The sequence below is a fragment of the Engystomops pustulosus genome, chromosome 9 (genome assembly GCF_040894005.1).
Source record: "Engystomops pustulosus chromosome 9, aEngPut4.maternal, whole genome shotgun sequence".
Taxonomy (NCBI): domain Eukaryota; kingdom Metazoa; phylum Chordata; class Amphibia; order Anura; family Leptodactylidae; genus Engystomops; species Engystomops pustulosus.
In genome coordinates, this window is record NC_092419.1 from 67,107,787 (window position 1) to 67,126,074 (window position 18,288).

Genomic DNA, 18,288 nt, shown 5'->3' on the forward strand with positions numbered 1-18,288 from the left:
AGGTCAACGGAACTTGGGATTCCCAGCCAGTCTCCCATGCTGGTACTTGCCAAGCCTTAAGCTGCATTGCTGCTGCGATCTTACGAGAGCAGGCACATTCAGCTTAGAATGGCCGTTGACAGCAGCTGTTCAATTTGAACCTTCTTTTACTATCTCATAGAGAAACTAACACAATTTTCAGGTTCAAAAAGGTCAACGGAACTTGGGATTCCCAGCCAGTCTCCCATGCTGGTACTTGCCAAGCCTTAAGCTGCATTGCTGCTGCGATCTGACGAGAGCAGGCACATTCAGCTTAGAATGGCCGTTGACAGCAGCTGTTCAATTTGAACCTTCTTTTACTATCTCATAGAGAAACTAACACAATTTTCAGGTTCAAAAAGGTCAACGGAACTTGGGATTCCCAGCCAGTCTCCCATGCTGGTACTTGCCAAGCCTTAAGCTGCTGCGATCTGACGAGAGCAGGCACATTCAGCTTAGAATGGCCGTTGACAGCAGCTGTTCAATTTGAACCTTCTTTTACTATCTCATAGAGAAACTAACACAATTTTCAGGTTCAAAAAGGTCAACAGAACTTGGGATTCCCAGCCAGTCTCCCATGCTGGTACTTGCCAAGCCTTAAGCTGCATTGCTGCTGCAATCTGACGAGAGCAGGCACATTCAGCTTAGAATGGCTGTTGACAGCAGCTGTTCAATTTGAACCTTCTTTTACTATCTCATAGAGAAACTAACACAATTTTCAGGTTCAAAAAGGTCAACAGAACTTGGGATTCCCAGCCAGTCTCCCATGCTGGTACTTGCCAAGCATTAAGCTGCATTGATGCTGCGATCTGACGAGAGCAGGCACATTCAGCTTAGGATGGCCGTTGACAGCAGCTGTTCAGTTTGAACCTTCTTTTACTATCTCATAGAGAAACTAACACAATTTTCAGGTTCAAAAAGGTCAACGGAACTTGGGATTCCCAGCCAGTCTCCCATGCTGGTACTTGCCAAGCCTTAAGCTGCATTGCTGCTGCAATCTGACGAGAGCAGGCACATTCAGCTTAGAATGGCCGTTGACAGCAGCTGTTCAGTTTGTACCTTCTTTTACTATCTCATAGAGAAACTAACACAATTTTCAGGTTCAAAAAGGTCAACGGAACTTGGGATTCCCAGCCAGTCTCCCATGCTGGTACTTGCCAAGCCTTAAGCTGCATTGCTGCTGCGATCTGATGAGAGCAGGCACATTCAGCTTAGAATGGCCGTTGACAGCAGCTGTTCAATTTGAACCTTCTTTTACCATCTTTGACAGAGAAACTTACAATTTTCAGGTTCAAAAAGGTCAACGGAACTTGGGATTCCCAGCCAGTCTCCCATGCTGGTACTTGCCAAGCCTTAAGCTGCATTGCTGCTGCGATCTGACGAGAGCAGGCACATTCAGCTTAGAATGGCCGTTGACAGCAGCTGTTCAATTTGAACCTTCTTTTACTATCTCATAGAGAAACTAACACAATTTTCAGGTTCAAAAAGGTCAACGGAACTTGGGATTCCCAGCCAATCTCCCATGCTGGTACTTGCCAAGCCTTAAGCTGCATTGCTGCTGCGATCTGACGAGAGCAGGCACATTCAGCTTAGAATGGCCGTTGACAGCAGCTGTTCAGTTTGAACCTTCTTTTACTATCTCATAGAGAAACTAACACAATTTTCAGGTTCAAAAAGGTCAACGGAACTTGGGATTCCCAGCTAGTCTCCCATGCTGGTACTTGCCAAGCCTTAAGCTGCATTGCTGCTGCGATCTGACGAGAGCAGGCACATTCAGCTTAGAATGGCCGTTGACAGCAGCTGTTCAATTTGAACCTTCTTTTACCATCTTTGACAGAGAAACTAACAATTTTCAGGTTCAAAAAGGTCAACGGAACTTGGGATTCCCAGCCAGTCTCCCATGCTGGTACTTGCCAAGCCTTAAGCTGCATTGCTGCTGCGATCTGACGAGAGCAGGCACATTCAGCTTAGAATGGCCGTTGACAGCAGCTGTTCAATTTGAACCTTCTTTTACTATCTCATAGAGAAACTAACACAATTTTCAGGTTCAAAAAGGTCAACGGAACTTGGGATTCCCAGCCAATCTCCCATGCTGGTACTTGCCAAGCCTTAAGCTGCATTGCTGCTGCGATCTGACGAGAGCAGGCACATTCAGCTTAGAATGGCCGTTGACAGCAGCTGTTCAGTTTGAACCTTCTTTTACTATCTCATAGAGAAACTAACACAATTTTCAGGTTCAAAAAGGTCAACGGAACTTGGGATTCCCAGCTAGTCTCCCATGCTGGTACTTGCCAAGCCTTAAGCTGCATTGCTGCTGCGATCTGACGAGAGCAGGCACATTCAGCTTAGAATGGCCGTTGACAGCAGCTGTTCAATTTGAACCTTCTTTTACCATCTTTGACAGAGAAACTAACAATTTTCAGGTTCAAAAAGGTCAACGGAACTTGGGATTCCCAGCCAGTCTCCCATGCTGGTACTTGCCAAGCCTTAAGCTGCATTACTGCTGCGATCTGACGAGAGCAGGCACATTCAGCTTAGAATGGCCGTTGACAGCAGCTGTTCAATTTGAACCTTCTTTTACTATCTCATAGAGAAACTAACACAATTTTCAGGTTCAAAAAGGTCAACGGAACTTGGGATTCCCAGCCAGTCTCCCATGCTGGTACTTGCCAAGCCTTAAGCTGCATTGCTGCTGCGATCTGACGAGAGCAGGCACATTCAGCTTAGAATGGCCGTTGACAGCAGCTGTTCAATTTGAACCTTCTTTTACTATCTCATAGAGAAACTAACACAATTTTCAGGTTCAAAAAGGTCAACGGAACTTGGGATTCCCAGCCAGTCTCCCATGCTGGTACTTGCCAAGCCTTAAGCTGCTGCGATCTGACGAGAGCAGGCACATTCAGCTTAGAATGGCCGTTGACAGCAGCTGTTCAATTTGAACCTTCTTTTACTATCTCATAGAGAAACTAACACAATTTTCAGGTTCAAAAAGGTCAACAGAACTTGGGATTCCCAGCCAGTCTCCCATGCTGGTACTTGCCAAGCCTTAAGCTGCATTGCTGCTGCAATCTGACGAGAGCAGGCACATTCAGCTTAGAATGGCCGTTGACAGCAGCTGTTCAGTTTGAACCTTCTTTTACTATCTCATAGAGAAACTAACACAATTTTCAGGTTCAAAAAGGTCAACGGAACTTGGGATTCCCAGCCAGTCTCCCATGCTGGTACTTGCCAAGCCTTAAGCTGCATTGCTGCTGCGATCTGACGAGAGCAGGCACATTCAGCTTAGAATGGCCGTTGACAGCAGCTGTTCAATTTGAACCTTCTTTTACCATCTTTGACAGAGAAACTTACAATTTTCAGGTTCAAAAAGGTCAACGGAACTTGGGATTCCCAGCCAGTCTCCCATGCTGGTACTTGCCAAGCCTTAAGCTGCATTGCTGCTGCGATCTGACGAGAGCAGGCACATTCAGCTTAGAATGGCCGTTGACAGCAGCTGTTCAATTTGAACCTTCTTTTACTATCTCATAGAGAAACTAACACAATTTTCAGGTTCAAAAAGGTCAACGGAACTTGGGATTCCCAGCCAGTCTCCCATGCTGGTACTTGCCAAGCCTTAAGCTGCATTGCTGCTGCGATCTGACGAGAGCACGCACATTCAGCTTAGAATGGCCGTTGACAGCAGCTGTTCAGTTTGAACCTTCTTTTACTATCTCATAGAGAAACTAACACAATTTTCAGGTTCAAAAAGGTCAACGGAACTTGGGATTCCCAGCTAGTCTCCCATGCTGGTACTTGCCAAGCCTTAAGCTGCATTGCTGCTGCGATCTGACGAGAGCAGGCACATTCAGCTTAGAATGGCCGTTGACAGCAGCTGTTCAATTTGAACCTTCTTTTACCATCTTTGACAGAGAAACTAACAATTTTCAGGTTCAAAAAGGTCAACGGAACTTGGGATTCCCAGCCAGTCTCCCATGCTGGTACTTGCCAAGCCTTAAGCTGCATTGCTGCTGCGATCTTACGAGAGCAGGCACATTCAGCTTAGAATGGCCGTTGACAGCAGCTGTTCAATTTGAACCTTCTTTTACTATCTCATAGAGAAACTAACACAATTTTCAGGTTCAAAAAGGTCAACGGAACTTGGGATTCCCAGCCAGTCTCCCATGCTGGTACTTGCCAAGCCTTAAGCTGCATTGCTGCTGCGATCTGACGAGAGCAGGCACATTCAGCTTAGAATGGCCGTTGACAGCAGCTGTTCAATTTGAACCTTCTTTTACTATCTCATAGAGAAACTAACACAATTTTCAGGTTCAAAAAGGTCAACGGAACTTGGGATTCCCAGCCAGTCTCCCATGCTGGTACTTGCCAAGCCTTAAGCTGCTGCGATCTGACGAGAGCAGGCACATTCAGCTTAGAATGGCCGTTGACAGCAGCTGTTCAATTTGAACCTTCTTTTACTATCTCATAGAGAAACTAACACAATTTTCAGGTTCAAAAAGGTCAACAGAACTTGGGATTCCCAGCCAGTCTCCCATGCTGGTACTTGCCAAGCCTTAAGCTGCATTGCTGCTGCAATCTGACGAGAGCAGGCACATTCAGCTTAGAATGGCCGTTGACAGCAGCTGTTCAGTTTGTACCTTCTTTTACTATCTCATAGAGAAACTAACACAATTTTCAGGTTCAAAAAGGTCAACGGAACTTGGGATTCCCAGCCAGTCTCCCATGCTGGTACTTGCCAAGCCTTAAGCTGCATTGCTGCTGCGATCTGATGAGAGCAGGCACATTCAGCTTAGAATGGCCGTTGACAGCAGCTGTTCAATTTGAACCTTCTTTTACCATCTTTGACAGAGAAACTTACAATTTTCAGGTTCAAAAAGGTCAACGGAACTTGGGATTCCCAGCCAGTCTCCCATGCTGGTACTTGCCAAGCCTTAAGCTGCATTGCTGCTGCGATCTGACGAGAGCAGGCACATTCAGCTTAGAATGGCCGTTGACAGCAGCTGTTCAATTTGAACCTTCTTTTACTATCTCATAGAGAAACTAACACAATTTTCAGGTTCAAAAAGGTCAACGGAACTTGGGATTCCCAGCCAATCTCCCATGCTGGTACTTGCCAAGCCTTAAGCTGCATTGCTGCTGCGATCTGACGAGAGCAGGCACATTCAGCTTAGAATGGCCGTTGACAGCAGCTGTTCAGTTTGAACCTTCTTTTACTATCTCATAGAGAAACTAACACAATTTTCAGGTTCAAAAAGGTCAACGGAACTTGGGATTCCCAGCTAGTCTCCCATGCTGGTACTTGCCAAGCCTTAAGCTGCATTGCTGCTGCGATCTGACGAGAGCAGGCACATTCAGCTTAGAATGGCCGTTGACAGCAGCTGTTCAATTTGAACCTTCTTTTACCATCTTTGACAGAGAAACTAACAATTTTCAGGTTCAAAAAGGTCAACGGAACTTGGGATTCCCAGCCAGTCTCCCATGCTGGTACTTGCCAAGCCTTAAGCTGCATTGCTGCTGCGATCTGACGAGAGCAGGCACATTCAGCTTAGAATGGCCGTTGACAGCAGCTGTTCAATTTGAACCTTCTTTTACTATCTCATAGAGAAACTAACACAATTTTCAGGTTCAAAACGGTCAACGGAACTTGGGATTCCCAGCCAATCTCCCATGCTGGTACTTGCCAAGCCTTAAGCTGCATTGCTGCTGCGATCTGACGAGAGCAGGCACATTCAGCTTAGAATGGCCGTTGACAGCAGCTGTTCAGTTTGAACCTTCTTTTACTATCTCATAGAGAAACTAACACAATTTTCAGGTTCAAAAAGGTCAACGGAACTTGGGATTCCCAGCTAGTCTCCCATGCTGGTACTTGCCAAGCCTTAAGCTGCATTGCTGCTGCGATCTGACGAGAGCAGGCACATTCAGCTTAGAATGGCCGTTGACAGCAGCTGTTCAATTTGAACCTTCTTTTACCATCTTTGACAGAGAAACTAACAATTTTCAGGTTCAAAAAGGTCAACGGAACTTGGGATTCCCAGCCAGTCTCCCATGCTGGTACTTGCCAAGCCTTAAGCTGCATTGCTGCTGCGATCTGACGAGAGCAGGCACATTCAGCTTAGAATGGCCGTTGACAGCAGCTGTTCAATTTGAACCTTCTTTTACTATCTCATAGAGAAACTAACACAATTTTCAGGTTCAAAAAGGTCAACGGAACTTGGGATTCCCAGCCAGTCTCCCATGCTGGTACTTGCCAAGCCTTAAGCTGCATTGCTGCTGCGATCTGACGAGAGCAGGCACATTCAGCTTAGAATGGCCGTTGACAGCAGCTGTTCAATTTGAACCTTCTTTTACTATCTCATAGAGAAACTAACACAATTTTCAGGTTCAAAAAGGTCAACAGAACTTGGGATTCCCAGCCAGTCTCCCATGCTGGTACTTGCCAAGCCTTAAGCTGCATTGCTGCTGCGATCTGACGAGAGCAGGCACATTCAGCTTAGAATGGCTGTTGACAGCAGCTGTTCAATTTGAACCTTCTTTTACTATCTCATAGAGAAACTAACACAATTTTCAGGTTCAAAAAGGTCAACAGAACTTGGGATTCCCAGCCAGTCTCCCATGCTGGTACTTGCCAAGCATTAAGCTGCATTGATGCTGCGATCTGACGAGAGCAGGCACATTCAGCTTAGAATGGCCGTTGACAGCAGATGTTCAGTTTGAACCTTCTTTTACTATCTCATAGAGAAACTAACACAATTTTCAGGTTCAAAAAGGTCAACGGAACTTGGGATTCCCAGCCAGTCTCCCATGCTGGTACTTGCCAAGCCTTAAGCTGCATTGCTGCTGCAATCTGACGAGAGCAGGCACATTCAGCTTAGAATGGCTGTTGACAGCAGCTGTTCAGTTTGTACCTTCTTTTACTATCTCATAGAGAAACTAACACAATTTTCAGGTTCAAAAAGGTCAACGGAACTTGGGATTCCCAGCCAGTCTCCCATGCTGGTACTTGCCAAGCCTTAAGCTGCATTGCTGCTGCGATCTGACGAGAGCAGGCACATTCAGCTTAGAATGGCCGTTGACAGCAGCTGTTCAATTTGAACCTTCTTTTACCATCTTTGACAGAGAAACTAACAATTTTCAGGTTCAAAAAGGTCAACGGAACTTGGGATTCCCAGCCAGTCTCCCATGCTGGTACTTGCCAAGCCTTAAGCTGCATTGCTGCTGCGATCTGACGAGAGCAGGAACATTCAGCTTAGAATGGCTGTTGACAGCAGCTGTTCAATTTGAACCTTCTTTTACTATCTCATAGAGAAACTAACACAATTTTCAGGTTCAAAAAGGTCAACGGAACTTGGGATTCCCAGCCAGTCTCCCATGCTGGTACTTGCCAAGCCTTAAGCTGCATTGATGCTGCGATCTGACGAGAGCAGGAACATTCAGCTTAGAATGGCCGTTGACAGCAGCTGTTCAGTTTGAACCTTCTTTTACTATCTCATAGAGAAACTAACACAATTTTCAGGTTCAAAAAGGTCAACGGAACTTGGGATTCCCAGCCAGTCTCCCATGCTGGTACTTGCCAAGCCTTAAGCTGCATTGCTGCTGCAATCTGACGAGAGCAGGCACATTCAGCTTAGAATGGCCGTTGACAGCAGCTGTTCAGTTTGAACCTTCTTTTACTATCTCATAGAGAAACTAACACAATTTTCAGGTTCAAAAAGGTCAACGGAACTTGGGATTCCCAGCCAGTCTCCCATGCTGGTACTTGCCAAGCCTTAAGCTGCATTGCTGCTGCGATCTGACGAGAGCAGGCACATTCAGCTTAGAATGGCCGTTGACAGCAGCTGTTCAATTTGAACCTTCTTTTACCATCTTTGACAGAGAAACTTACAATTTTCAGGTTCAAAAATGTCAACGGAACTTGGGATTCCCAGCCAGTCTCCCATGCTGGTACTTGCCAAACCTTAAGCTGCATTGCTGCTGCGATCTGACGAGAGCAGGCACATTCAGCTTAGAATGGCCGTTGACAGCAGCTGTTCAGTTTGAACCTTCTTTTACTATCTCATAGAGAAACTAACACAATTTTCAGGTTCAAAAAGGTCAACGGAACTTGGGATTCCCAGCCAGTCTCCCATGCTGGTACTTGCCAAGCCTTAAGCTGCATTGCTGCTGCGATCTGACGATAGCAGGCACATTCAGCTTAGAATGGCCGTTGACAGCAGCTGTTCAGTTTGAACCTTCTTTTACTATCTCATAGAGAAACTAACACAATTTTCAGGTTCAAAAAGGTCAACGGAACTTGGGATTCCCAGCTAGTCTCCCAAGCTGGTACTTGCCAAGCCTTAAGCTGCATTGCTGCTGCGATCTGACGAGAGCAGGCACATTCAGCTTAGAATGGCCGTTGACAACAGCTGTTCAATTTGAACCTTCTTTTACCATCTTTGACAGAGAAACTAACAATTTTCAGGTTCAAAAAGGTCAACGGAACTTGGGATTCCCAGCCAGTCTCCCATGCTGGTACTTGCCAAGCCTTAAGCTGCATTGCTGCTGCGATCTGACGAGAGCAGGCACATTCAGCTAAGAATGGCCGTTGACAGCAGCTGTTCAATTTGAACCTTCTTTTACTATCTCATAGAGAAACTAACACAATTTTCAGGTTCAAAAAGGTCAACGGAACTTTGGATTCCCAGCCAGGCTCACATGCTGGTACTTGCCAAGCCTTAAGCTGCATTGCTGCTGCAATCTGACGAGAGCAGGCACATTCAGCTTAGAATGGCCGTTGACAGCAGCTCTTCAGTTTGAACCTTCTTTTACTATCTCATAGAGAAACTAACACAATTTTCAGGTTCAAAAAGGTCAACGGAAATTGGGATTCCTAGCCAGTCTCCCATGCTGGTACTTGCCAAGCCTTAAGCTGCATTGCTGCTGCGATCTGACGAGAGCAGGCACATTCAGCTTAGAATGGCCGTTGACAGCAGCTGTTCAGTTTGAACCTTCTTTTACTATCTCATAGAGAAACTAACACAATTTTCAGGTTCAAAAAGGTCAACGGAACTTGGGATTCCCAGCCAGTCTCCCATGCTGGTACTTGCCAAGCCTTAAGCTGCATTGCTGCTGCGATCTGACGAGAGCAGGCACATTCAGCTTAGAATGGCCGTTGACAGCAGCTGTTCAATTTGAACCTTCTTTTACCATCTTTGACAGAGAAACTTACAATTTTCAGGTGCAAAAAGGTCAACGGAACTTGGGATTCCCAGCCAGTCTCCCATGCTGGTACTTGCCAAGCCTTAAGCTGCATTGCTGCTGCGATCTGACGAGAGCAGGCACATTCAGCTAAGAATGGCCGTTGACAGCAGCTGTTCAATTTGAACCTTCTTTTACTATCTCATAGAGAAACTAACACAATTTTCAGGTTCAAAAAGGTCAACGGAACTTGGGATTCCCAGCCAGTCTCCCATGCTGGTACTTGCCAAGCCTTAAGCTGCATTGCTGCTGCGATCTGACGAGAGCAGGCACATTCAGCTTAGAATGGCCGTTGACAGCAGCTGTTCAATTTGAACCTTCTTTTACCATCTTTGACAGAGAAACTAACAATTTTCAGGTTCAAAAAGGTCAACGGAACTTGGGGTTCCCAGCTAGTCTCCCATGCTGGTACTTGCCAAGCCTTAAGCTGCATTGCTGTTGCGATATGACGAGAGCAGGCACATTCAGCTTAGAATGGCCGTTGACAGCAGCTGTTCAATTTGAACCTTCTTTTACCATCTTTGACAGAGAAACTAACAATTTTCAGGTTCAAAAAGGTCAACGGAACTTGGGATTCCCAGCCAGTCTCCCATGCTGGTACTTGCCAAGCCTTAAGCTGCATTGCTGCTGCGATCTGACGATAGCAGGCACATTCAGCTTAGAATGGCCGTTGACAGCAGCTGTTCAGTTTGAACCTTCTTTTACTATCTCATAGAGAAACTAACACAATTTTCAGGTTCAAAAAGGTCAACGGAACTTGGGATTCCCAGCTAGTCTCCCAAGCTGGTACTTGCCAAGCCTTAAGCTGCATTGCTGCTGCGATCTGACGAGAGCAGGCACATTCAGCTTAGAATGGCCGTTGACAACAGCTGTTCAATTTGAACCTTCTTTTACCATCTTTGACAGAGAAACTAACAATTTTCAGGTTCAAAAAGGTCAACGGAACTTGGGATTCCCAGCCAGTCTCCCATGCTGGTACTTGCCAAGCCTTAAGCTGCATTGCTGCTGCGATCTGACGAGAGCAGGCACATTCAGCTAAGAATGGCCGTTGACAGCAGCTGTTCAATTTGAACCTTCTTTTACTATCTCATAGAGAAACTAACACAATTTTCAGGTTCAAAAAGGTCAACGGAACTTTGGATTCCCAGCCAGGCTCACATGCTGGTACTTGCCAAGCCTTAAGCTGCATTGCTGCTGCAATCTGACGAGAGCAGGCACATTCAGCTTAGAATGGCCGTTGACAGCAGCTCTTCAGTTTGAACCTTCTTTTACTATCTCATAGAGAAACTAACACAATTTTCAGGTTCAAAAAGGTCAACGGAAATTGGGATTCCTAGCCAGTCTCCCATGCTGGTACTTGCCAAGCCTTAAGCTGCATTGCTGCTGCGATCTGACGAGAGCAGGCACATTCAGCTTAGAATGGCCGTTGACAGCAGCTGTTCAGTTTGAACCTTCTTTTACTATCTCATAGAGAAACTAACACAATTTTCAGGTTCAAAAAGGTCAACGGAACTTGGGATTCCCAGCCAGTCTCCCATGCTGGTACTTGCCAAGCCTTAAGCTGCATTGCTGCTGCGATCTGACGAGAGCAGGCACATTCAGCTTAGAATGGCCGTTGACAGCAGCTGTTCAATTTGAACCTTCTTTTACCATCTTTGACAGAGAAACTTACAATTTTCAGGTTCAAAAAGGTCAACGGAACTTGGGATTCCCAGCCAGTCTCCCATGCTGGTACTTGCCAAGCCTTAAGCTGCATTGCTGCTGCGATCTGACAAGAGCAGGCACATTCAGCTTAGAATGGCCGTTGACAGCAGCTGTTCAATTTGAACCTTCTTTTACTATCTCATAGAGAAACTAACACAATTTTCAGGTTCAAAAAGGTCAACAGAACTTGGGATTCCCAGCCAGTCTCCCATGCTGGTACTTGCCAAGCCTTAAGCTGCATTGCTGCTGCGATCTGACGATAGCAGGCACATTCAGCTTAGAATGGCCGTTGACAGCAGCTGTTCAGTTTGAACCTTCTTTTACTATCTCATAGAGAAACTAACACAATTTTCAGGTTCAAAAAGGTCAACAGAACTTGGGATTCCAAGCCAGTCTCCCATGCTGGTACTTGCCAAGCCTTAAGCTGCATTGCTGCTGCGATCTGACGAGAGCAGGCACATTCAGCTTAGAATGGCCGTTGACAGCAGCTGTTCAATTTGAACCTTCTTTTACCATCTTTGACAGAGAAACTAACAATTTTCAGGTTCAAAAAGGTCAACGGAACTTGGGATTCCCAGCCAGTCTCCCATGCTGGTACTTGCCAAGCCTTAAGCTGCATTGCTGCTGCGATCTGACGAGAGCAGGCACATTCAGCTTAGAATGGCCGTTGACAGCAGCTGTTCAATTTGAACCTTCTTTTACTATCTCATAGAGAAACTAACACAATTTTCAGGTTCAAAAAGGTCAACGGAACTTGGGATTCCCAGCCAGTCTCCCATGCTGGTACTTGCCAAGCCTTAAGCTGCATTGCTGCTGCGATCTGACGAGAGCAGGCACATTCAGCTTAGAATGGCTGTTGACAGCAGCTGTTCAATTTGAACCTTCTTTTACTATCTCATAGAGAAACTAACACAATTTTCAGGTTCAAAAAGGTCAACGGAACTTGGGATTCCCAGCCAGTCTCCCATGCTGGTACTTGCCAAGCCTTAAGCTGCATTGATGCTGCGATCTGACAAGAGCAGGAACATTCAGCTTAGAATGGCCGTTGACAGCAGCTGTTCAGTTTGAACCTTCTTTTACTATCTCATAGAGAAACTAACACAATTTTCAGGTTCAAAAAGGTCAACGGAACTTGGGATTCCCAGCCAGTCTCCCATGCTGGTACTTGCCAAGCCTTAAGCTGCATTGCTGCTGCAATCTGACGAGAGCAGGCACATTCAGCTTAGAATGGCCGTTGACAGCAGCTGTTCAGTTTGAACCTTCTTTTACTATCTCATAGAGAAACTAACACAATTTTCAGGTTCAAAAAGGTCAACGGAACTTGGGATTCCCAGCCAGTCTCCCATGCTGGTACTTGCCAAGCCTTAAGCTGCATTGCTGCTGCGATCTGACGAGAGCAGGCACATTCAGCTTAGAATGGCCGTTGACAGCAGCTGTTCAATTTGAACCTTCTTTTACCATCTTTGACAGAGAAACTTACAATTTTCAGGTGCAAAAAGGTCAACGGAACTTGGGATTCCCAGCCAGTCTCCCATGCTGGTACTTGCCAAGCCTTAAGCTGCATTGCTGCTGCGATCTGACGAGAGCAGGCACATTCAGCTTAGAATGGCCGTTGACAGCAGCTGTTTAATTTGAACCTTCTTTTACTATCTCATAGAGAAACTAACACAATTTTCAGGTTCAAAAAGGTCAACGGAACTTGGGATTCCCAGCCAGTCTCCAATGCTGGTACTTGCCAAGCCTTAAGCTGCATTGCTGCTGCGATCTGACGATAGCAGGCACATTCAGCTTAGAATGGCCGTTGACAGCAGCTGTTCAGTTTGAACCTTCTTTTACTATCTCATAGAGAAACTAACACAATTTTCAGGTTCAAAAAGGTCAATGGAACTTGGGATTCCCAGCTAGTCTCCCATGCTGGTACTTGCCAAGCCTTAAGCTGCATTGCTGCTGCGATCTGACGAGAGCAGGCACATTCAGCTTAGAATGGCCGTTGACAGCAGCTGTTCAATTTGAACCTTCTTTTACCATCTTTGAATGAGAAACTAACAATTTTCAGGTTCAAAAAGGTCAACGGAACTTGGGATTCCCAGCCAGTCTCCCATGCTGGTACTTGCCAAGCCTTAAGCTGCATTGCTGCTGCGATCTGACGAGAGCAGGCACATTCAGCTTAGAATGGCCGTTGACAGCAGCTGTTCAATTTGAACCTTCTTTTACTATCTCATAGAGAAACTAACACAATTTTCAGGTTCAAAAAGGTCAACGGAACTTGGGATTCCCAGCCAGTCTCCCATGCTGGTACTTGCCAAGCCTTAAGCTGCATTGCTGCTGCAATCTGACGAGAGCAGGCACATTCAGCTTAGAATGGCCGTTGACAGCAGATGTTCAGTTTGAACCTTCTTTTACTATCTCATAGAGAAACTAACACAATTTTCAGGTTCAAAAAGGTCAATGGAACTTGGGATTCCCAGCCAGTCTCCCATGCTGGTACTTGCCAAGCCTTAAGCTGCATTGCTGCTGCGATCTGACGAGAGCAGGCACATTCAGCTTAGAATGGCTGTTGACAGCAGCTGTTCAATTTGAACCTTCTTTTACTATCTCATAGAGAAACTAACACAATTTTCAGGTTCAAAAAGGTCAACGGAACTTGGGATTCCCAGCCAGTCTCCCATGCTGGTACTTGCCAAGCCTTAAGCTGCATTAATGCAGCGATCTGACGAGAGCAGGAACATTCAGCTTAGAATGGCCGTTGACAGCAGCTGTTCAGTTTGAACCTTCTTTTACTATCTCATAGAGAAACTAACACAATTTTCAGGTTCAAAAAGGTCAACGGAACTTGGGATTCCCAGCCAGTCTCCCATGCTGGTACTTGCCAAGCCTTAAGCTGCATTGCTGCTGCAATCTGACGAGAGCAGGCACATCCAGCTTAGAATGGCCGTTGACAGCAGCTGTTCAGTTTGAACCTTCTTTTACTATCTCATAGAGAAACTAACACAATTTTCAGGTTCAAAAAGGTCAACGGAACTTGGGATTCCCAGCCAGTCTCCCATGCTGGTACTTGCCAAGCCTTAAGCTGCATTGCTGCTGCGATCTGATGAGAGCAGGCACATTCAGCTTAGAATGGCCGTTGACAGCAGCTGTTCAATTTGAACCTTCTTTTACCATCTTTGACAGAGAAACTTACAATTTTCAGGTTCAAAAATGTCAACGGAACTTGGGATTCCCAGCCAGTCTCCCATGCTGGTACTTGCCAAGCCTTAAGCTGCATTGCTGCTGCGATCTGACGAGAGCAGGCACATTCAGCTTAGAATGGCCGTTGACAGCAGCTGTTCAATTTGAACCTTCTTTTACTATCTCATAGAGAAACTAACACAATTTTCAGGTTCAAAAAGGTCAACGGAACTTGGGATTCCCAGCCAGTCTCCCATGCTGGTACTTGCCAAGCCTTAAGCTGCATTGCTGCTGCGATCTGACGATAGCAGGCACATTCAGCTTAGAATGGCCGTTGACAGCAGCTGTTCAGTTTGAACCTTCTTTTACTATCTCATAGAGAAACTAACACAATTTTCAGGTTCAAAAAGGTCAACGGAACTTGGGATTCCCAGCTAGTCTCCCAAGCTGGTACTTGCCAAGCCTTAAGCTGCATTGCTGCTGCGATCTGACGAGAGCAGGCACATTCAGCTTAGAATGGCCGTTGACAACAGCTGTTCAATTTGAACCTTCTTTTACCATCTTTGACAGAGAAACTAACAATTTTCAGGTTCAAAAAGGTCAACGGAACTTGGGATTCCCAGCCAGTCTCCCATGCTGGTACTTGCCAAGCCTTAAGCTGCATTGCTGCTGCGATCTGACGAGAGCAGGCACATTCAGCTTAGAATGGCCGTTGACAGCAGCTGTTCAATTTGAACCTTCTTTTACTATCTCATAGAGAAACTAACACAATTTTCAGGTTCAAAAAGGTCAACGGAACTTGGGATTCCCAGCCAGTCTCCCATGCTGGTACTTGCCAAGCCTTAAGCTGCATTGCTGCTGCGATCTGACGAGAGCAGGCACATTCAGCTTAGAATGGCTGTTGACAGCAGCTGTTCAATTTGAACCTTCTTTTACTATCTCATAGAGAAACTAACACAATTTTCAGGTTCAAAAAGGTCAACGGAACTTGGGATTCCCAGCCAGTCTCCCATGCTGGTACTTGCCAAGCCTTAAGCTGCATTGATGCTGCGATCTGACAAGAGCAGGAACATTCAGCTTAGAATGGCCGTTGACAGCAGCTGTTCAGTTTGAACCTTCTTTTACTATCTCATAGAGAAACTAACACAATTTTCAGGTTCAAAAAGGTCAACGGAACTTGGGATTCCCAGCCAGTCTCCCATGCTGGTACTTGCCAAGCCTTAAGCTGCATTGCTGCTGCAATCTGACGAGAGCAGGCACATTCAGCTTAGAATGGCCGTTGACAGCAGCTGTTCAGTTTGAACCTTCTTTTACTATCTCATAGAGAAACTAACACAATTTTCAGGTTCAAAAAGGTCAACGGAACTTGGGATTCCCAGCCAGTCTCCCATGCTGGTACTTGCCAAGCCTTAAGCTGCATTGCTGCTGCGATCTGACGAGAGCAGGCACATTCAGCTTAGAATGGCCGTTGACAGCAGCTGTTCAATTTGAACCTTCTTTTACCATCTTTGACAGAGAAACTTACAATTTTCAGGTGCAAAAAGGTCAACGGAACTTGGGATTCCCAGCCAGTCTCCCATGCTGGTACTTGCCAAGCCTTAAGCTGCATTGCTGCTGCGATCTGACGAGAGCAGGCACATTCAGCTTAGAATGGCCGTTGACAGCAGCTGTTTAATTTGAACCTTCTTTTACTATCTCATAGAGAAACTAACACAATTTTCAGGTTCAAAAAGGTCAACGGAACTTGGGATTCCCAGCCAGTCTCCAATGCTGGTACTTGCCAAGCCTTAAGCTGCATTGCTGCTGCGATCTGACGATAGCAGGCACATTCAGCTTAGAATGGCCGTTGACAGCAGCTGTTCAGTTTGAACCTTCTTTTACTATCTCATAGAGAAACTAACACAATTTTCAGGTTCAAAAAGGTCAATGGAACTTGGGATTCCCAGCTAGTCTCCCATGCTGGTACTTGCCAAGCCTTAAGCTGCATTGCTGCTGCGATCTGACGAGAGCAGGCACATTCAGCTTAGAATGGCCGTTGACAGCAGCTGTTCAATTTGAACCTTCTTTTACCATCTTTGAATGAGAAACTAACAATTTTCAGGTTCAAAAAGGTCAACGGAACTTGGGATTCCCAGCCAGTCTCCCATGCTGGTACTTGCCAAGCCTTAAGCTGCATTGCTGCTGCGATCTGACGAGAGCAGGCACATTCAGCTTAGAATGGCCGTTGACAGCAGCTGTTCAATTTGAACCTTCTTTTACCATCTTTGAATGAGAAACTAACAATTTTCAGGTTCAAAAAGGTCAACGGAACTTGGGATTCCCAGCCAGTCTCCCATGCTGGTACTTGCCAAGCCTTAAGCTGCATTGCTGCTGCGATCTGACGAGAGCAGGCACATTCAGCTTAGAATGGCCGTTGACAGCAGCTGTTCAATTTGAACCTTCTTTTACTATCTCATAGAGAAACTAACACAATTTTCAGGTTCAAAAAGGTCAACGGAACTTGGGATTCCCAGCCAGTCTCCCATGCTGGTACTTGCCAAGCCTTAAGCTGCATTGCTGCTGCAATCTGACGAGAGCAGGCACATTCAGCTTAGAATGGCCGTTGACAGCAGCTGTTCAGTTTGAACCTTCTTTTACTATCTCATAGAGAAACTAACACAATTTTCAGGTTCAAAAAGGTCAATGGAACTTGGGATTCCCAGCCAGTCTCCCATGCTGGTACTTGCCAAGCCTTAAGCTGCATTGCTGCTGCGATCTGACGAGAGCAGGCACATTCAGCTTAGAATGGCCGTTGACAGCAGCTGTTCAATTTGAACCTTCTTTTACCATCTTTGACAGAGAAACTTACAATTTTCAGGTTCAAAAAGGTCAACGGAACTTGGGATTCCCAGCCAGTCTCCCATGCTGGTACTTGCCAAGCCTTAAGCTGCATTGCTGCTGCGATATGACGAGAGCAGGCACATTCAGCTTAGAATGGCCGTTGACAGCAGCTGTTCAATTTGAACCTTCTTTTACTATCTCATAGAGAAACTAACACAATTTTCAGGTTCAAAAAGGTCAACGGAACTTGGGATTCCCAGCCAGTCTCCCATGCTGGTACTTGCCAAGCCTTAAGCTGCATTGCTGCTGCGATCTGACGAGAGCAGGCACATTCAGCTTAGAATGGCCGTTGACAGCAGCTGTTCAATTTGAACCTTCTTTTACCATCTTTGACAGAGAAACTAACAATTTTCAGGTTCAAAAAGGTCAACGGAACTTGGGGTTCCCAGCTAGTCTCCCATGCTGGTACTTGCCAAGCCTTAAGCTGCATTGCTGTTGCGATATGACGAGAGCAGGCACATTCAGCTTAGAATGGCCGTTGACAGCAGCTGTTCAATTTGAACCTTCTTTTACCATCTTTGACAGAGAAACTAACAATTTTCAGGTTCAAAAAGGTCAACGGAACTTGGGATTCCCAGCCAGTCTCCCATGCTGGTACTTGCCAAGCCTTAAGCTGCATTGCTGCTGCGATCTGACGAGAGCAGGCACATTCAGCTTAGAATGGCCGTTGACAGCAGCTGTTCAATTTGAACCTTCTTTTACTATCTCATAGAGAAACTAACACAATTTTCAGGTTCAAAAAGGTCAACGGAACTTGGGATTCCCAGCCAGTCTCCCATGCTGGTACTTGCCAAGCCTTAAGCTGCATTGCTGCTGCGATCTGACGAGAGCAGGCACATTCAGCTTAGAATGGCTGTTGACAGCAGCTGTTCAATTTGAACCTTCTTTTACTATCTCATAGAGAAACTAACACAATTTTCAGGTTCAAAAAGGTCAACGGAACTTGGGATTCCCAGCCAGTCTCCCATGCTGGTACTTGCCAAGCCTTAAGCTGCATTAATGCAGCGATCTGACGAGAGCAGGAACATTCAGCTTAGAATGGCCGTTGACAGCAGCTGTTCAGTTTGAACCTTCTTTTACTATCTCATAGAGAAACTAACACAATTTTCAGGTTCAAAAAGGTCAACGGAACTTGGGATTCCCAGCCAGTCTCCCATGCTGGTACTTGCCAAGCCTTAAGCTGCATTGCTGCTGCAATCTGACGAGAGCAGGCACATCCAGCTTAGAATGGCCGTTGACAGCAGCTGTTCAGTTTGAACCTTCTTTTACTATCTCATAGAGAAACTA

At 45.8% G+C, this 18,288-nt stretch overlaps 88 pseudogenes; all 88 read right to left on the reverse strand.

Moving 5' to 3' along the window:
- Position 1: 1 nt before the first annotated feature.
- On the reverse strand, positions 2 to 120 carry LOC140083395 (5S ribosomal RNA; annotated as a pseudogene).
- A 70-nt stretch (positions 121 to 190) lies between these two features.
- Positions 191 to 309, reverse strand: LOC140099674 (5S ribosomal RNA; annotated as a pseudogene).
- A 251-nt stretch (positions 310 to 560) lies between these two features.
- On the reverse strand, positions 561 to 679 carry LOC140090564 (5S ribosomal RNA; annotated as a pseudogene).
- Positions 680 to 938: 259 nt separating this feature from the next.
- On the reverse strand, positions 939 to 1,057 carry LOC140086908 (5S ribosomal RNA; annotated as a pseudogene).
- A 70-nt stretch (positions 1,058 to 1,127) lies between these two features.
- On the reverse strand, positions 1,128 to 1,246 carry LOC140100735 (5S ribosomal RNA; annotated as a pseudogene).
- A 70-nt stretch (positions 1,247 to 1,316) lies between these two features.
- On the reverse strand, positions 1,317 to 1,435 carry LOC140099677 (5S ribosomal RNA; annotated as a pseudogene).
- A 70-nt stretch (positions 1,436 to 1,505) lies between these two features.
- LOC140085875 (5S ribosomal RNA) lies at positions 1,506 to 1,624 on the reverse strand (annotated as a pseudogene).
- Positions 1,625 to 1,694: 70 nt separating this feature from the next.
- LOC140085612 (5S ribosomal RNA) lies at positions 1,695 to 1,813 on the reverse strand (annotated as a pseudogene).
- A 70-nt stretch (positions 1,814 to 1,883) lies between these two features.
- LOC140099678 (5S ribosomal RNA) lies at positions 1,884 to 2,002 on the reverse strand (annotated as a pseudogene).
- A 70-nt stretch (positions 2,003 to 2,072) lies between these two features.
- Positions 2,073 to 2,191, reverse strand: LOC140085877 (5S ribosomal RNA; annotated as a pseudogene).
- A 70-nt stretch (positions 2,192 to 2,261) lies between these two features.
- On the reverse strand, positions 2,262 to 2,380 carry LOC140085624 (5S ribosomal RNA; annotated as a pseudogene).
- A 70-nt stretch (positions 2,381 to 2,450) lies between these two features.
- On the reverse strand, positions 2,451 to 2,569 carry LOC140102179 (5S ribosomal RNA; annotated as a pseudogene).
- A 70-nt stretch (positions 2,570 to 2,639) lies between these two features.
- On the reverse strand, positions 2,640 to 2,758 carry LOC140099679 (5S ribosomal RNA; annotated as a pseudogene).
- A 251-nt stretch (positions 2,759 to 3,009) lies between these two features.
- LOC140089644 (5S ribosomal RNA) lies at positions 3,010 to 3,128 on the reverse strand (annotated as a pseudogene).
- A 70-nt stretch (positions 3,129 to 3,198) lies between these two features.
- Positions 3,199 to 3,317, reverse strand: LOC140099680 (5S ribosomal RNA; annotated as a pseudogene).
- Positions 3,318 to 3,387: 70 nt separating this feature from the next.
- On the reverse strand, positions 3,388 to 3,506 carry LOC140099681 (5S ribosomal RNA; annotated as a pseudogene).
- Positions 3,507 to 3,576: 70 nt separating this feature from the next.
- On the reverse strand, positions 3,577 to 3,695 carry LOC140087343 (5S ribosomal RNA; annotated as a pseudogene).
- Positions 3,696 to 3,765: 70 nt separating this feature from the next.
- LOC140085636 (5S ribosomal RNA) lies at positions 3,766 to 3,884 on the reverse strand (annotated as a pseudogene).
- A 70-nt stretch (positions 3,885 to 3,954) lies between these two features.
- On the reverse strand, positions 3,955 to 4,073 carry LOC140083396 (5S ribosomal RNA; annotated as a pseudogene).
- A 70-nt stretch (positions 4,074 to 4,143) lies between these two features.
- On the reverse strand, positions 4,144 to 4,262 carry LOC140099682 (5S ribosomal RNA; annotated as a pseudogene).
- Positions 4,263 to 4,513: 251 nt separating this feature from the next.
- Positions 4,514 to 4,632, reverse strand: LOC140089645 (5S ribosomal RNA; annotated as a pseudogene).
- Positions 4,633 to 4,702: 70 nt separating this feature from the next.
- LOC140100747 (5S ribosomal RNA) lies at positions 4,703 to 4,821 on the reverse strand (annotated as a pseudogene).
- A 70-nt stretch (positions 4,822 to 4,891) lies between these two features.
- Positions 4,892 to 5,010, reverse strand: LOC140099683 (5S ribosomal RNA; annotated as a pseudogene).
- A 70-nt stretch (positions 5,011 to 5,080) lies between these two features.
- On the reverse strand, positions 5,081 to 5,199 carry LOC140085878 (5S ribosomal RNA; annotated as a pseudogene).
- A 70-nt stretch (positions 5,200 to 5,269) lies between these two features.
- Positions 5,270 to 5,388, reverse strand: LOC140085649 (5S ribosomal RNA; annotated as a pseudogene).
- Positions 5,389 to 5,458: 70 nt separating this feature from the next.
- LOC140099684 (5S ribosomal RNA) lies at positions 5,459 to 5,577 on the reverse strand (annotated as a pseudogene).
- Positions 5,578 to 5,647: 70 nt separating this feature from the next.
- Positions 5,648 to 5,766, reverse strand: LOC140085879 (5S ribosomal RNA; annotated as a pseudogene).
- Positions 5,767 to 5,836: 70 nt separating this feature from the next.
- LOC140085661 (5S ribosomal RNA) lies at positions 5,837 to 5,955 on the reverse strand (annotated as a pseudogene).
- A 70-nt stretch (positions 5,956 to 6,025) lies between these two features.
- Positions 6,026 to 6,144, reverse strand: LOC140099685 (5S ribosomal RNA; annotated as a pseudogene).
- Positions 6,145 to 6,214: 70 nt separating this feature from the next.
- LOC140099686 (5S ribosomal RNA) lies at positions 6,215 to 6,333 on the reverse strand (annotated as a pseudogene).
- A 70-nt stretch (positions 6,334 to 6,403) lies between these two features.
- Positions 6,404 to 6,522, reverse strand: LOC140081830 (5S ribosomal RNA; annotated as a pseudogene).
- A 70-nt stretch (positions 6,523 to 6,592) lies between these two features.
- Positions 6,593 to 6,711, reverse strand: LOC140098089 (5S ribosomal RNA; annotated as a pseudogene).
- A 70-nt stretch (positions 6,712 to 6,781) lies between these two features.
- LOC140097290 (5S ribosomal RNA) lies at positions 6,782 to 6,900 on the reverse strand (annotated as a pseudogene).
- Positions 6,901 to 6,970: 70 nt separating this feature from the next.
- Positions 6,971 to 7,089, reverse strand: LOC140099689 (5S ribosomal RNA; annotated as a pseudogene).
- A 70-nt stretch (positions 7,090 to 7,159) lies between these two features.
- Positions 7,160 to 7,278, reverse strand: LOC140090522 (5S ribosomal RNA; annotated as a pseudogene).
- Positions 7,279 to 7,348: 70 nt separating this feature from the next.
- LOC140084712 (5S ribosomal RNA) lies at positions 7,349 to 7,467 on the reverse strand (annotated as a pseudogene).
- Positions 7,468 to 7,537: 70 nt separating this feature from the next.
- On the reverse strand, positions 7,538 to 7,656 carry LOC140086909 (5S ribosomal RNA; annotated as a pseudogene).
- Positions 7,657 to 7,726: 70 nt separating this feature from the next.
- On the reverse strand, positions 7,727 to 7,845 carry LOC140099690 (5S ribosomal RNA; annotated as a pseudogene).
- Positions 7,846 to 7,915: 70 nt separating this feature from the next.
- LOC140090197 (5S ribosomal RNA) lies at positions 7,916 to 8,034 on the reverse strand (annotated as a pseudogene).
- Positions 8,035 to 8,104: 70 nt separating this feature from the next.
- Positions 8,105 to 8,223, reverse strand: LOC140094684 (5S ribosomal RNA; annotated as a pseudogene).
- A 70-nt stretch (positions 8,224 to 8,293) lies between these two features.
- LOC140082166 (5S ribosomal RNA) lies at positions 8,294 to 8,412 on the reverse strand (annotated as a pseudogene).
- Positions 8,413 to 8,482: 70 nt separating this feature from the next.
- LOC140081684 (5S ribosomal RNA) lies at positions 8,483 to 8,601 on the reverse strand (annotated as a pseudogene).
- Positions 8,602 to 8,860: 259 nt separating this feature from the next.
- LOC140097317 (5S ribosomal RNA) lies at positions 8,861 to 8,979 on the reverse strand (annotated as a pseudogene).
- A 70-nt stretch (positions 8,980 to 9,049) lies between these two features.
- LOC140099691 (5S ribosomal RNA) lies at positions 9,050 to 9,168 on the reverse strand (annotated as a pseudogene).
- A 70-nt stretch (positions 9,169 to 9,238) lies between these two features.
- LOC140081685 (5S ribosomal RNA) lies at positions 9,239 to 9,357 on the reverse strand (annotated as a pseudogene).
- A 70-nt stretch (positions 9,358 to 9,427) lies between these two features.
- Positions 9,428 to 9,546, reverse strand: LOC140099692 (5S ribosomal RNA; annotated as a pseudogene).
- Positions 9,547 to 9,805: 259 nt separating this feature from the next.
- On the reverse strand, positions 9,806 to 9,924 carry LOC140094685 (5S ribosomal RNA; annotated as a pseudogene).
- A 70-nt stretch (positions 9,925 to 9,994) lies between these two features.
- LOC140082167 (5S ribosomal RNA) lies at positions 9,995 to 10,113 on the reverse strand (annotated as a pseudogene).
- A 70-nt stretch (positions 10,114 to 10,183) lies between these two features.
- Positions 10,184 to 10,302, reverse strand: LOC140081686 (5S ribosomal RNA; annotated as a pseudogene).
- A 259-nt stretch (positions 10,303 to 10,561) lies between these two features.
- Positions 10,562 to 10,680, reverse strand: LOC140097318 (5S ribosomal RNA; annotated as a pseudogene).
- Positions 10,681 to 10,750: 70 nt separating this feature from the next.
- LOC140099693 (5S ribosomal RNA) lies at positions 10,751 to 10,869 on the reverse strand (annotated as a pseudogene).
- Positions 10,870 to 10,939: 70 nt separating this feature from the next.
- LOC140089008 (5S ribosomal RNA) lies at positions 10,940 to 11,058 on the reverse strand (annotated as a pseudogene).
- Positions 11,059 to 11,128: 70 nt separating this feature from the next.
- Positions 11,129 to 11,247, reverse strand: LOC140095697 (5S ribosomal RNA; annotated as a pseudogene).
- Positions 11,248 to 11,317: 70 nt separating this feature from the next.
- LOC140087411 (5S ribosomal RNA) lies at positions 11,318 to 11,436 on the reverse strand (annotated as a pseudogene).
- Positions 11,437 to 11,506: 70 nt separating this feature from the next.
- LOC140099694 (5S ribosomal RNA) lies at positions 11,507 to 11,625 on the reverse strand (annotated as a pseudogene).
- A 70-nt stretch (positions 11,626 to 11,695) lies between these two features.
- LOC140090114 (5S ribosomal RNA) lies at positions 11,696 to 11,814 on the reverse strand (annotated as a pseudogene).
- A 70-nt stretch (positions 11,815 to 11,884) lies between these two features.
- LOC140094715 (5S ribosomal RNA) lies at positions 11,885 to 12,003 on the reverse strand (annotated as a pseudogene).
- Positions 12,004 to 12,073: 70 nt separating this feature from the next.
- LOC140086910 (5S ribosomal RNA) lies at positions 12,074 to 12,192 on the reverse strand (annotated as a pseudogene).
- A 70-nt stretch (positions 12,193 to 12,262) lies between these two features.
- LOC140099695 (5S ribosomal RNA) lies at positions 12,263 to 12,381 on the reverse strand (annotated as a pseudogene).
- Positions 12,382 to 12,451: 70 nt separating this feature from the next.
- LOC140099696 (5S ribosomal RNA) lies at positions 12,452 to 12,570 on the reverse strand (annotated as a pseudogene).
- A 70-nt stretch (positions 12,571 to 12,640) lies between these two features.
- Positions 12,641 to 12,759, reverse strand: LOC140098232 (5S ribosomal RNA; annotated as a pseudogene).
- Positions 12,760 to 12,829: 70 nt separating this feature from the next.
- Positions 12,830 to 12,948, reverse strand: LOC140086732 (5S ribosomal RNA; annotated as a pseudogene).
- A 70-nt stretch (positions 12,949 to 13,018) lies between these two features.
- LOC140099697 (5S ribosomal RNA) lies at positions 13,019 to 13,137 on the reverse strand (annotated as a pseudogene).
- Positions 13,138 to 13,207: 70 nt separating this feature from the next.
- LOC140086911 (5S ribosomal RNA) lies at positions 13,208 to 13,326 on the reverse strand (annotated as a pseudogene).
- A 70-nt stretch (positions 13,327 to 13,396) lies between these two features.
- LOC140097663 (5S ribosomal RNA) lies at positions 13,397 to 13,515 on the reverse strand (annotated as a pseudogene).
- A 70-nt stretch (positions 13,516 to 13,585) lies between these two features.
- On the reverse strand, positions 13,586 to 13,704 carry LOC140090726 (5S ribosomal RNA; annotated as a pseudogene).
- Positions 13,705 to 13,774: 70 nt separating this feature from the next.
- Positions 13,775 to 13,893, reverse strand: LOC140087012 (5S ribosomal RNA; annotated as a pseudogene).
- A 70-nt stretch (positions 13,894 to 13,963) lies between these two features.
- Positions 13,964 to 14,082, reverse strand: LOC140100759 (5S ribosomal RNA; annotated as a pseudogene).
- Positions 14,083 to 14,341: 259 nt separating this feature from the next.
- On the reverse strand, positions 14,342 to 14,460 carry LOC140094687 (5S ribosomal RNA; annotated as a pseudogene).
- A 70-nt stretch (positions 14,461 to 14,530) lies between these two features.
- LOC140082168 (5S ribosomal RNA) lies at positions 14,531 to 14,649 on the reverse strand (annotated as a pseudogene).
- Positions 14,650 to 14,719: 70 nt separating this feature from the next.
- LOC140099699 (5S ribosomal RNA) lies at positions 14,720 to 14,838 on the reverse strand (annotated as a pseudogene).
- A 70-nt stretch (positions 14,839 to 14,908) lies between these two features.
- On the reverse strand, positions 14,909 to 15,027 carry LOC140090116 (5S ribosomal RNA; annotated as a pseudogene).
- A 70-nt stretch (positions 15,028 to 15,097) lies between these two features.
- Positions 15,098 to 15,216, reverse strand: LOC140094716 (5S ribosomal RNA; annotated as a pseudogene).
- Positions 15,217 to 15,286: 70 nt separating this feature from the next.
- Positions 15,287 to 15,405, reverse strand: LOC140086912 (5S ribosomal RNA; annotated as a pseudogene).
- A 70-nt stretch (positions 15,406 to 15,475) lies between these two features.
- On the reverse strand, positions 15,476 to 15,594 carry LOC140099701 (5S ribosomal RNA; annotated as a pseudogene).
- A 70-nt stretch (positions 15,595 to 15,664) lies between these two features.
- Positions 15,665 to 15,783, reverse strand: LOC140099702 (5S ribosomal RNA; annotated as a pseudogene).
- A 70-nt stretch (positions 15,784 to 15,853) lies between these two features.
- Positions 15,854 to 15,972, reverse strand: LOC140098233 (5S ribosomal RNA; annotated as a pseudogene).
- Positions 15,973 to 16,042: 70 nt separating this feature from the next.
- On the reverse strand, positions 16,043 to 16,161 carry LOC140086734 (5S ribosomal RNA; annotated as a pseudogene).
- Positions 16,162 to 16,231: 70 nt separating this feature from the next.
- On the reverse strand, positions 16,232 to 16,350 carry LOC140099703 (5S ribosomal RNA; annotated as a pseudogene).
- Positions 16,351 to 16,420: 70 nt separating this feature from the next.
- On the reverse strand, positions 16,421 to 16,539 carry LOC140099704 (5S ribosomal RNA; annotated as a pseudogene).
- Positions 16,540 to 16,609: 70 nt separating this feature from the next.
- Positions 16,610 to 16,728, reverse strand: LOC140086913 (5S ribosomal RNA; annotated as a pseudogene).
- A 70-nt stretch (positions 16,729 to 16,798) lies between these two features.
- On the reverse strand, positions 16,799 to 16,917 carry LOC140087949 (5S ribosomal RNA; annotated as a pseudogene).
- A 70-nt stretch (positions 16,918 to 16,987) lies between these two features.
- Positions 16,988 to 17,106, reverse strand: LOC140095980 (5S ribosomal RNA; annotated as a pseudogene).
- Positions 17,107 to 17,176: 70 nt separating this feature from the next.
- LOC140099705 (5S ribosomal RNA) lies at positions 17,177 to 17,295 on the reverse strand (annotated as a pseudogene).
- A 259-nt stretch (positions 17,296 to 17,554) lies between these two features.
- Positions 17,555 to 17,673, reverse strand: LOC140099706 (5S ribosomal RNA; annotated as a pseudogene).
- Positions 17,674 to 17,743: 70 nt separating this feature from the next.
- On the reverse strand, positions 17,744 to 17,862 carry LOC140090117 (5S ribosomal RNA; annotated as a pseudogene).
- A 70-nt stretch (positions 17,863 to 17,932) lies between these two features.
- LOC140090727 (5S ribosomal RNA) lies at positions 17,933 to 18,051 on the reverse strand (annotated as a pseudogene).
- A 70-nt stretch (positions 18,052 to 18,121) lies between these two features.
- On the reverse strand, positions 18,122 to 18,240 carry LOC140087013 (5S ribosomal RNA; annotated as a pseudogene).
- Between the last annotated feature and the right edge of the window lie 48 nt (positions 18,241 to 18,288).